The 12,557-nt window shown below is 45.1% G+C and overlaps 1 protein-coding gene across 1 annotated transcript in view; it reads left to right on the top strand.

The window, feature by feature from the left end:
- LOC120567135 (B-cell lymphoma/leukemia 11A-like) overlaps positions 1-12,557 on the top strand; it is a 37,283-nt gene that overhangs the window by 4,212 nt on the left and 20,514 nt on the right. The window lies entirely within an intron of this gene.

The following is a 12,557-nucleotide window of genomic DNA, read 5'->3' as shown; positions in this document are numbered from 1 at the left end:
TTTTTCTTGATTTGAGTAATTAAGGACTTCTTTCGGCGGCTGGTCGGTTTGTTGTTTGTCCACCGGGGCTAAATGAGGCTGTAGTGAAAACACGAGTCGCTGTGCAAACAAGCGTGGGTCCCTTATGACTATTTTTTACTGAGTGCGGTTTGATTTTGACCAGCTTATTTGAATGTTTATCCATTTTCTTTAACAGATCCGATATTGTGTGCCAAATTGGGATGATTGTCTGGGCAAATTTAATTTGAAGCCAATTCAGGGCTAAATGCACGGAGAGTAGTTCTTAATAATGTGCACTACTGTACTGTATTAGTCAACGCTGCAGCTTTACAGATGGAATTATAAAGGGACTACTGTTAGCTCTTGTTAGCTAGTCAGCCCACTGTCATACAGAATGACCACGGTTCATTAGTGTGCAGTTTGTTAAACATCTGCCACACACACACACACACACACACACACACACACACACACACACACACACACACACACACACACACACACACACACACACACACGGACCGACTGACCGACGGACCGACAAGTGTACACACGTCCTCACACACACATCCAACATGCCTCTTGGCCTTGTCAGCTGTTCGAACATGCTTTTCTTTGCTCATTTAGATCATCATGCAGTGGAGTTCACATGATATCATAAGGTCACTAGCATTGTGAGCAGAATTTTATTTATAGGCCTTATGTCTCTTGGCATTGTGCAACCCTCAGGCTTCGCTTGATGCTGTAATGAACAGATTAATTTGGTTTGTCCGGGGAGTGAGGGCATGCCCTGTTGTGACACCTCACCTGATTGTGTTATAACCCTGTTATAACATTTCCTTGTGTTAAAACCTGAGAGGAAGAAAACACGAGTGTGTGAGGTCAAGATTACAGATAAGGAAACAGAATAAACCTGCTGCAACAGATTTTAGGTAAAACAGAAGATGTAGCCACTGTGCAGGATACACCACACATCAGTCACATATGCATAAAAGCCAGCCACACCCCCCCCCCCCACCTCTGTTTTTTGTATCCAAGATTGATGGATACAGACTAGCAGTGCCAGCACGCCACCCCATGCCCCATATGCTAGCTGCCATGTTCTCTCACCATGCTCAGTTAGACACGGACGCTGAGATGAGGCATCTCAATACATACTGTCCCTACGCGCTGTATCTCTCCCAGACTGGCTATGTGTCCAGTTTATCCAGAGGGAGTGTATTATATGTTATACCCTTAAAGATTTACTGTATCCCTCTGCACTGCATACACTCAAGTGACTGTGACCCTTCCACTCCTCCACCATCCTCCGGAAATGTCATTTGACGCAGATGGATTTCAGTACGGTCAGTAGTGTACAGAGGCAATGGCTTGGGCAAGGTTTAGGAAAGAAGCTGCTGGACTAAAAGAGCTGACACCCACGGTGGTTGAATTGGGGGGAGGGGGGGTGGACAGTTGTCTGTAATACACCAAGAGCTGGAGATGAGGCCGTGCCTCTCGGTCTTCTTTGGGACAGCTGAGGCTGTCTGGGAGTCTCATGGCTGCAGCTGGGGCTGGGGTCTGCGTCTGGAGCTCTGGGCCGTTAGGACAGGGCAGAGCAGCCTGCGTGCCATCATTTGCATGATAAACAATTTAAGATATGCATCGGGACACCGTCGCTTGTCTCCAGATTATGGATGGCCCAGAAAAAGAGCAGATGACAGTTTCTCACACAAACTATGTGACTAAAACTGGATTTATGTCACAACAATATATAATATATCAGTATTAAGCAGGCATACCGGTGAATAGTTTGTATTTACATTCACATTCATTGTTCCACGGACTTAATTGTTATCAGTGCAATAAATGATTGTTTAGTCTTCCTACATTGAGTAATTGGAGCAAGATGCTTTTCATTGTTATGATTTAGGATGCACTACTGTACAGGCTTTATCAAGCCCTTTATACCATAATATATATATATATAGTATTTTTACAAAATCGTTTCTCTTCGCTACATTTTATGAGTGTGGTTCCACATTCTTGTGCTCGTATTGCTACATTACTATGGCCTGTATTTATCCGTCCCGGCATTAGCACCTCTTGCATTCTCACCAGTGTAGCCATGTGTGTTAATGAGGCCATTGTAGCCGCTCAAATTGACCACTATCTCACACTTCTGCCTCTTACCAGCGCACTGCCTCTATTGTAACCTGGACTCTGAATCAATACTGAGTTAATTATGGCAGCCACCTTTACCCGTTTTTTTCCCTCTATGAGGAGGAAAACATTCAAACGATGGCGTGGTATTTCTAGAAACACCTTTCTGTGGCTGTAGTGCGTCTTCATGCAGCAGCTTGCCTATCCTGTTTGTCCCTGTGTGTTGTGGAGACAAAGGTATTTAGCAGGCTCCGTATTGGCACTGTGCCACCTTTCTCCAAACCACCAGCCCCCCACTCCCTCATAAGCACACACATATACACACTGGCTATCTGTCAGGCAGAACTGGGGGGGCTGGGCAGTGCAGGGAGAGTGTGTGTGTGTGTGTGAGTGGCGGGGGGGCGAGAGGCTTCTTGGTAGCGATATCTTTTTCCAGTGTGTATGTGCGTGCATATGGGTCGCTTTGCGAGTCCACATGCAGTGTGTGCCTTTGTTTCGGTGATCACTTTAATTGATACTGAAAAGGCACAGATGCATGCGATTGTAATTATTGGACACCAGCTAATATTATCAACATAAGCACCCCATTGTCTGTAAAAAAAAAAAAAAAAAAAACTGACTGTAATTTGATCCTACAGTTGCTCTGGGCTCTGATCAAATCGGTCCTATTTTTGGCTGTGGGCTCCACTAAGTTTTAATGAAGGTGAACAGGAATGGTTTTTAGGATGAATTTTTCATGGAGGACATTTTTGTTTTCCAAAGCCAAGCTCTAAACACCCACAAATGTTATCGGCGTAGCCTTTGTTGTTGGATTGAGTGTTAGTCGCCCTGGCTGCATTCAAGTGCTGAAGTCTAGTGGATGTATACATGTCGAGTGTGGATGCGGTGTTAAACTAATGTATGTGCATATGTGTACACGGGTGTGTGTGTGTATTAGTGTGGTTTTGAACACTTAAAATGTTTATAGCGTTCTGTGTGTGTGTGTGTGTGTGTGTGTGAGAGCGCGAGAGAGAGAGAGAGAGAGAGAGAGAGAGAGAGATAGAGAAAAGAGAAAAAAAAAAAAAAAAGAGTGTGTGTCAGGCTGTTTGTTAAAGCTTTACTACTCTGGGCGTGCAGGCTGAACATGAAAGGGTCTTTGACTTGGCAAGCCTTGCCTGAGGACACCTCTCTGTGGACCATGCCAGGCCAGACTTGGCACAGAGCACTGGGCCTGAGGGACGGGCTGGGCCTAAATGTGTGTGTGTGTGTGTGTGTGTGTTTGTTAGAGAGAGAGAGAGAGATAGAGAGAGATAGTAGGTGTTTCTGTGTGTTAAAGCAATGTTTTGTTGGTTTAGGAAGCAGGACTTATGGTGAGGTAGCTGCTATGTGTGTGACTGACAGCGGGACTGTTTGTGTGTACTTAAGGGTAGGTATGTGTGTGTGTGTGTGTTTGTGTGTGCTGTCCTCAGGGTTTCTGGCTTGGGCTTCCCGTGTCTCTGTTTGTCTTCTAACAACCCAGGTACCACAGCCTCAGGCCATTCAGGTGGAGGCTAGTTCAAGTATAAATACACAAACACGGACACACACAAAAATGCAGACAAAAAGAGGCTTACACAAATGCATGCACCCACCCACAAATGTACACAGACACACACCTGTTTTATGAACACAACAATGCCCCTTTACAGATGCACACACACAAACACACACTGACACACATGTACAGTGTAAACCCCCTCCTGTGAACCTGTGTTTTGTCTGTAACAAATGTGTTGTGGCAGAGGCCCCGTGATGTGTTGTGAGTTGATGAGATCTGTCAGAAACATATGATACTTATTTCAGCCCCCTCCTTTCCATTTTCCCTCTCTATATCTCTCTTTCTCCCTCTCTCTCACTCATACTCTCTCTCCACACATTGCTCCAGTAGTTTGTCTCGAGGGACTGGGAACTTGATGTTTTGGCTACATTAGCTTGTCTGCACCTCCTAAAGGCTTCCAACATCCACTCTAGAGCTCATTCTCACTCTCGCAGATTTGGCTGCATAGCAAGCCAGGAGACACACACACACACACGCACACACACACGCACACACACACACACACGCACACACACACACACACACACACACACGCACACACACACACACACACACACACACACACACACACACACACACACACACACACACACACGCACACACACATTTGCTTCCTTTCTGATTCCCTTTACCTACTGTCAAACGAAGCAATACGACAGAAACAACCTTGTTTGTCAATGGCCGCATCACGCGGGATGAAAAAGCATCCTCCGAAATAAACGTGTCCTGCCGCTGTCCTGTCAATAGCGTGGCAGGTAGTCACATCACAGGGTCAGGGGTCTTCTGACAGCGTCAGGGCCTGTCACGCCAGCTGCCGGTTTCACCACCTGCAGGTTAATGACTTTATTTTTAGACAGAACAGAAACAGAGAAGAAAAAGTGTCTTTGATACAGCTGTAACTCAGAAGTGGCGGATGAGAGCAAAAAGGACAGAAGTAGTATTTTAGGAAATAGAGAGGTTAGTTTGGGGTTAGAATGGAAACAGAGATTTTAACAAGGTCATTTTTTTTTCTTTTTCTAAAAAAAGATTCCCCCTTTTTCCTTTAAGTCTTCATTTAGGTCACTAATTGGATCTAATCCCGATTTTATTATTTTGTGTCTTGGAGAGTCTGTATCGTATTATCACCTCCTGTATTCAGTATGTCAGCCTAACCTCTGCTGTTCCTATTGTGACTGTCGTGTTTAAAGCTGTGGTGCTGAAGGACCATTGCTTTGTCTTTCTCACACCCATGGTGATAATGCTGAGGCCATGGGAGAGCTGCTGTGACGAAAGCGTTGTGTTAGTCTGAACCCACTTGCTCTGGTCACTATCTGTCTCTGTAATGTTTCTTCCTCTACTATCTGTCCCACTGCAGGTCCCAGCATTGGGCTCGGCCTGTCAGAATGTGCATGTATGGGTGTGTGCGAGTCTATTTGTACCTTTTGTATGTGGCTGGGTGGTTGCCTACAGCTGTGTCTTGCCATTCTTATCTCAACCAGAGAGATACAGGACAGAGAGGGCCCCTGTGTCTGACGTTACACTTGTGAAAATTTACAGCTCTCTGTTTGTATGTGCGTGTGAAAGTCTCAGAGAGCTTTAGCATGTCCATGTGCATGTGAACCATGTCTACCGCTGCACTTTTTCATAAATGTATACTAATAGCCTGCTGTATTCCTTGGGGGTGGGGGTGGGGGTGGGGGGTGTTCCAAAGCTCATTGCCGCTTAATAGCCCAAGTTGACTGTACTTTTGATTCAAATCCCACATCTTTAAAATTATGATCAGAAGATTTGGGCCTCATTCATTTTTTAAGAGAGTGTTAATTTAGTTATTGGAATCACTTTAGGCTATACGGCGGTGTTGGTGTACCGTAATTTGCTTTGCACAAAAGAATGCAGGCACGACTTGGCACACCAATGAGATTGACACACACCTTCATCACTTATGCACAGATGCATGCACACACACACACACACACACACACACACACACACACACACACACACACACACACACACACACACACACACACACACACACACACACACACACACACACATACTCACACCTCCACTCCATCCATCCCCCACACCAAACTGACCCCCAACCCTCATTGCACACAGACACACACATATACACACATTCATAAATGCACACTCCTGTCCCAGGCACCCTTTACTTTTGCAGGCTGAATCTCACTGATAACATGCTGGTGCCCTCATTTAAATTTGAAGCGCTTCTTTAATCTTCAAAGGCCTGATTGCTTTATGAATATGCATGGACTGAGCTGACTCTCAGTTCATTACCTTGTTGTAAATTCTAATGACCATTAGGGCCCCGCGCGGTAATTGCCAATTGTTTTGCATTTTTGATTAGCCCATTACCGGAGCGCATTCTGAACATGTCTGCCCTGCCTGCCTGCCAGGCCACGGCAAGAAGCAGAGGGAGGGAGAGAGGAGGAGAGGAAAAAAGGGAGAGCGTGCAAGGAAAGGTAGTGTGAGTGGTAGTGAAACACTTAAGGCAGTGTACATTTGGATGCTTGGCTCAAAAATGTGAGTTTTGTTTAGGGAAAAAAGCGGGGTGAGCTCAAGGGGGGGGATGAAAGACACAATGCAAAAAATGTAGAACTGGATGTTCCCTAAACAAGCTCCGTCCAGCTTGTTTCTGCAGAGCTTGAGTGCGAGAGCGTGTACCTGGCTGCATTTATGTCAGCATGTGTATTGTTGACTGTGTGCGCTGACGTCCGCCTGACTGTGTGTACATGTCCAAGTTTGCGTGCAGTTGGGTGAGTTGGAGGGGGTTGGTGGTGTGCTGGGAGCGGTGGGGAGGTTCTGGTAGTGCATCCCAATGTACGCCGTGCCTGGGACTTATGAAAGATTGATGGCTCCTAGCAGAATGGCATTGCCCTGCTACAACTTGATAACATCTAATGGATAATTTAGCACTAAAACCGGCAGGCCGGTCCCGCTCTCTAGCAGGCATGTAGAGGACAGGAGCTGCTGGGCTTTTGGGGCTGCTGTGTGTTTAGGAGAGAGATACATGAGGACAAGCAGAAAGAAGAAGAAGAAAGGAAGTGAAAAAGGGATAGAACATGTGTGTGAGGGCCTGGGTTGAGCTTGTGATGTCACAGTTGTTAGGCAGGAAACTCTCTGGCCCCTTAACTACATGCACCTTAACTTGTAAATATTCTGTAACACTTTACTTGAAGGTATCTACATATGAACCCTAACCCTAACTCTAACCCTAGCCCTAACTTGTCATAACAAAAACTGAATGACACTTACTAAAAGAAACGTTATGTCATAAACGTTTATGACTTGTTTATAATGTTTATGACACGTTCATGACAGTGTCATGTCACTCTTATGTAGATACCTTCAAGTAAAGTGTAACCAAATATTCCTTAAATAGTCATCATCAGTGTTGGGTGGGAAAAGGAGCTGGAGATGTTTCTTCATCTAAGAGTTTGCCTGCTCAGGAGCTGGCGTGATTTCTGGAAATCTTCCAGCCTAGGTCAAATGGAAAAAAAGACAAACATTTAATTAATTTAAAGTAATTAATGGATGCTAAATGCTACAACAGTCTTAGCGTCCACAGGAACCATGGCATTGCACAGAAGAACATGTTATATCCACATACTGTGTAAGGTAGTCTTAAAATGTTATTCATTATCATTTATGCTATTTAGTCTACCCTCGCAGATATAAAGTGGGCAGACAGACTATTAGTAATGCTTCTCAGTAAAACTACAGCCTCCAAAATGGCCAAAAAGTTCAATCAACACCGTCTCTAAAACATTTAAATCTTCATTGGATTAATAGCAGGGCTGTTTTATTAAAGCACATTCCTTTTAGCTGGGTGTGCATAAAAAAATTGTCAACTTACTACTGTATTAGTTCGAAACTCGATCATTTAGTCAGCCTGTGTGACAATTCACCATTCTCTTCTTCTAGTGGCATCCTTATTTTCCTACTGGCTGCTGTTTCAATGTTGCTGCCACCCATAATGAGCAGAAAATAATGCATGGAAAACCGCATCACTTGGGAGAAGACCTGCCATAGAATATTTCCATACGGCAGATCTGTGCTTGAATGCCGAAAAAGGCTACCTAGATAATTGAACCCATAAATGTTGCAGGATCCATGTATGAAAGGGGCTTCTCTTTTTTTAGTCTGTCTATTTCTCTCTCTGTCTCTCTTGTGTACCATTCATAATCTCCATAGTGTTTACACACAGCTCCTAGGCCTACTGTCAGTCTCTTATTCCCAGACTATTAAGCTGTTGACAGTTTGGTTAATCGTCCCGCAGTTTGACTTCAGGGGAATCGGAGAGGGGTCAGCGGAGTCCGTCTCGAGGTGTGGAGAGAAAGTGGCCCACACGTGCGAGCTGTTCCTCGCTCCGTGGCGTGCCTTCGTGTCATGAGTTTGTCTCATTTTAACAGGAGGTGGTGGGGGTGCATTGGCCAAGGAGAGGGATCTGTCTTTGCTCTGGTCTTGGAGGGGCCAGGAGGGGCCACAGACACAATGGGGAAATTGTCCAGCTCGGGCATCAGCTAGACCAAGTAGCTAGTCAGGGTTAGCAGGCTTGCTGGCTGGTCTATGTCCAGCCTGTGTATGTTCACACTCACACATACAGATTGAGAGAGAGAGACATAGCAGAAACAGCAGCAGCAGCAGCAGCAGCAGCAGCAGCAGCAGCAGCAGCAGCAGAGCTCGCTATGGCCAAAGGATTCTCAGGCAGACAGCATGATAGATGGCTTTGTTAAAGGGTCCCAGGGTGTCCCCTGAACTTGAAGCACTCTGTTTATCTTGAATAGGAGAAGCCCAGAGTGTTGGGGGGCAGTGAGGAGGAGGAGGAGGAGGAGGAGGAGGGAGGAGGAGGAGGAGGAGGAGGAGGAGGAGGAGGAGGAGGAGAGGAGAGGAGAGGGAGAAAGAGAATGATATAGCTTTCAGGGGAAGGGAGAGAAAGGGAGTGGAGGAGAAGGGAGAGGGAGAGTGAGGGTCTGTATCTGGGCAGGCCTGGCTGGGGGGTTGGGGAGGTTAAGGGGGGTCGTGAGCAGGCATGGCTGCTGGAGAGACAGAGAGGAGGGAAAGAGGGGGGATGGGGCAGCTCTCCTAGTAGCTGTCCATTAACAGATGAACTTGGCAATGGTCCAGGCCTCAAAGGTCTTGGGAGACAGGCACACACACACACTCACACACGCACACACACACACACACACACACACACACACACACACACGCACACAGGCACACACACACACACACACACACACACACACACACACACACACACACACACACACACACACACACACACACACACACACACACACACACACACGTATGTACACTTTCCTGGTACCTGCTGACTGTGGATGGAATGCCACCATGGTTCTTTTTTGTCCAGAGGCGAAAGAGGACACGTCTCTGGTTCACCTATGTCAGAACCAGTTCAGACCGGTTAGACAGCCAGGCCGAAGGAGGCAGACGGACAGGACTCGTTGCCTGGCCCTCCTAGCTCTCTCTCTCTCTCTCTCTCTCTCTCTCTCTCTCTCTCTCTCTCTCTTTCTCTCTCTCTCTCAAGCTCGCCTCCTCTGTTTTCCAGGCTTTAGAGGAGGAAACAGAGACAACCTCTAACCTGAGGGCACAGGACAATGCAGAGAAGAGAAAAAAGAAGCGAGGGAGCGTGGGAACAAAGTGAGAGATGAACGGATCTGCTCGTAAACAGGGTGGGAAGAGGAGGAGAAAAGTGTTTGGTCGTTGTTGGTGCTCTCCTCTTGATGGGGCAACATGAGCTTAACACCGCCGCTGCTATTGTGTACTGAAAACATTACAGCAAACATGAGAGTGGTAAAAACTGGGGGGAGAGAATTTGATATAGACGATGTACATAATGGTCTGTTGTGCCGTGTGGGCGAGAACCATTCTATGTATGTCAGCTTAACATGAATAAATATGCCTGTGGATACATGTATCATATACGTACACATGTGGAAGTGATGGAAATCGTGTCTGTGAATGTGTTTGTGTCTGTGTATGCCATAAAATATGGACGCGGATCCTCTCCTAATTACGACTCGGATGTGTCCCTTGAGTTTTGAGAGCAGGCTGTTCACCGTTCCACTTCAAATGCTTTGAGCTCACACACAAACCCTGCCTCGATATGGCAGATCAGAAAGCTCTGTCGCATCATGAACATCTAAGGAATTCAAGGAACTGAGAGTTTACCTCTGCAGGATGGTAGAAATTCTTAATTTGAGTCCTCGTTCAGGCTACAGCTATCATTTGTCTATCATCTTGATTAAATTGTCTCTGTGATTGATTTGAATGTCTACAGTTTGGGACATGCACACTGGTACAATATCAAGTAAAAAATGAGAAAATGTGATCACGATCAAAGCGAAAAGTGAACATGAACTGCTGAGGTGAGAAAAGTGATTTGTTGGAAAGTGTGAAATTTGTGTGAAAGGTTGTGTGTGAGATTATGATGAGGTTTATGTAAGAAAAGAAGTGGATTAGGTGTCGGCTTTCCAGCCAGCATCGCAGGTGTCTTTCTCTCTCTTTTTCTGTCTTTTTCTCCCTCGCTTTGTCTTTTTCTGTCCTCGCTCAGGGCCTTGTGGTCTTAGATTATGACAAATAGACACTAGACAAAAGCCATACAGAAGTTGATTCATCTCGTATCAAATATCTTTATATTATTAATTACCAATTCTTCTTTGAGGTTTGGAATACATGTATGAATGTATGTGTAACGTGTGATGAATGTAAAAAGCAGGGCTGGGCGTTGAAAAAAAGTTTCAAATATCAAAAGTTGGCATCGAATGCTTGGTCACATTTCTAGGCTTGTTTGCTCATTCTTTGATCAAATATTTCCAGATCTTCATCAGAAAACCTAAAGCAAAGATATTTAATTTTGATGCATTGAGCATCAATTGTGTTAAATGTTTTTATTTCTCAAACTAAGTTATTACAAAAAAACATTGTTTTTGTATCCTCCCGAAACTCCTTTGAACAATACCCAACCCGAGAAACCTGCCAAAATTAAATAATCAGCTGATGCCTGGTGCATCATGGTTTATGTCTTTGAGGGCCTCCTACCCACATGTGATGTCGAATCAAAGGACAGTCGTGATGCATCTTGTGTCATCTTGAATGAGTGAGTTTTTATGTATAAATTCATCACATACATGCTGCAGGGCAAACATGGATAATGTGTGTTTGCGTGTCTGTGTGTTCATGTGTATATGTGTGTCTCCGTGTAAATGCATTCAATCCCATTTGCATGTATTTCACACATGCTCACATTAATTTGTTATTTATAAAGAAGGTTCTTCTTTTCATCTTCCCTTTTTTCTATGCTCTTTTCTTCCAGCCCTCCAGCTCTTGCTCTATTTCTCAGAAGCACGTTTTTCTTTTCCAAAACTCTTTCTTGGCTACTTTGGTGCTGAAGCCAACTAAATATCTCGCTTCTGTGTGTGTGTGTGTGTGTGTGTGTGTGTGTGTGTGTGTGTGTGGGTGATGATGGCTGTTTTTATAATGCCCCCCTGCAAATTTGCATATGTATATGTGCAGATTGTATGAGAAGAGCTCTCACACTTGGAGCAGTTGGATGGGGAGGGCGATGGGGGCTGATGCAAGGGTTGTGTGTGTGTGTGTGTGTGTGTTAAAAGGGGGTCGTGTTGGCGCTTTCACCCCCCCAGACAAAGCCGGCCACTACTCCCAGATGGTAGTCTGCTCTCTTCGGCCATGTGTCTGGTGCGTGTGTGTGTGTGTGTGTGTGTGTGTGTGTTTATGGACAGAGACAGATACAAAGACGGAGAGAGTGAGTGAGAAATTTGCAAGCGAGACTTTATGTGCATGAGGTCCAGACAGAGGATGCTGATGGTGGGACACAGAGTGTGTGTGTATGCACATGGGCGTGTATGTGAGACTTAATGGACTTAAAGGACAGCTCCATGTAGCATCCTTTGCATGATGTGACTAAAAGCAACCCTGTGTGGTCTGCTATGTTGTCTGTGCCTTGTTCAAAATGCATTAGAATACATAATGCAACAGAGATGGACAAAAGACAGAGATAGATAGAAAAAGAGAAGGTGTGAACTGAGAGATGGACAGACAGACTCACAAGAAGGAAGGGAGGTAGGAGAAGAACAAAAGTAAGGATTGATGATTCTTTGTCTTAGTGGTGATGACCTAGAGACTGACGCCAGGCTAATGGGGTCAGCATTAAAGAGCAGACGTCAGGATTGTGTTTACCTCAGCTGTCTGCTGGACAGTGAGACAATGCATGAGATGGCTGTTGTTTATTGTAGAGAGCATGACATGAAGTGGGTTTGATTGATTTAAAAAAAGTTGTATTTCAGATCAAATTTGGAGAACAAGAAAAAAGAAGCACTAATGATGACCTGTTATGACATGGTTAAAAGTATAGCACACACACAATATATTTTTGTCTTTTACAACGATATAATTTGTATAAGTGTCTTTCCAATGTCAAGTGAAAGGTCTTCAGCTTGGGAAATAGCTCTAAGAGCGTACAGGTTCTGATTTTTAATATGAAATCAGGCCTAAGGGTTCTGTCTAAATCCTAGTGTCCCCCCTGGGGCCGTATGTTAAAACAGGCCTGCAGACCTGTTAAGAAAGGGGCTGTCTATCGCTTGGACGGACTCCAGCCTCTCTGACCTTGATGTTTGTTTTCCTTGTATCCCCAGACATAAACATGGCTCTCACAGCTAGACACACAGACAGATAGGAAGTTATCCTCTCTGATGTCTTTCTCTTACATCTGGCTCCTCGGTGAACGCCTGGGCAGATGTATTGGGTTTGAAAATGTGTGTGTGCATGAGTACAGAGTGTGTTA

This window comes from Perca fluviatilis, chromosome 1 (assembly GCF_010015445.1).
Source record: "Perca fluviatilis chromosome 1, GENO_Pfluv_1.0, whole genome shotgun sequence".
Lineage (NCBI taxonomy): Eukaryota > Metazoa > Chordata > Actinopteri > Perciformes > Percidae > Perca > Perca fluviatilis.
The sequence above is the reverse complement of the archived record's forward strand: the minus strand, read 5'-3'. Positions and strand labels throughout refer to the sequence as shown.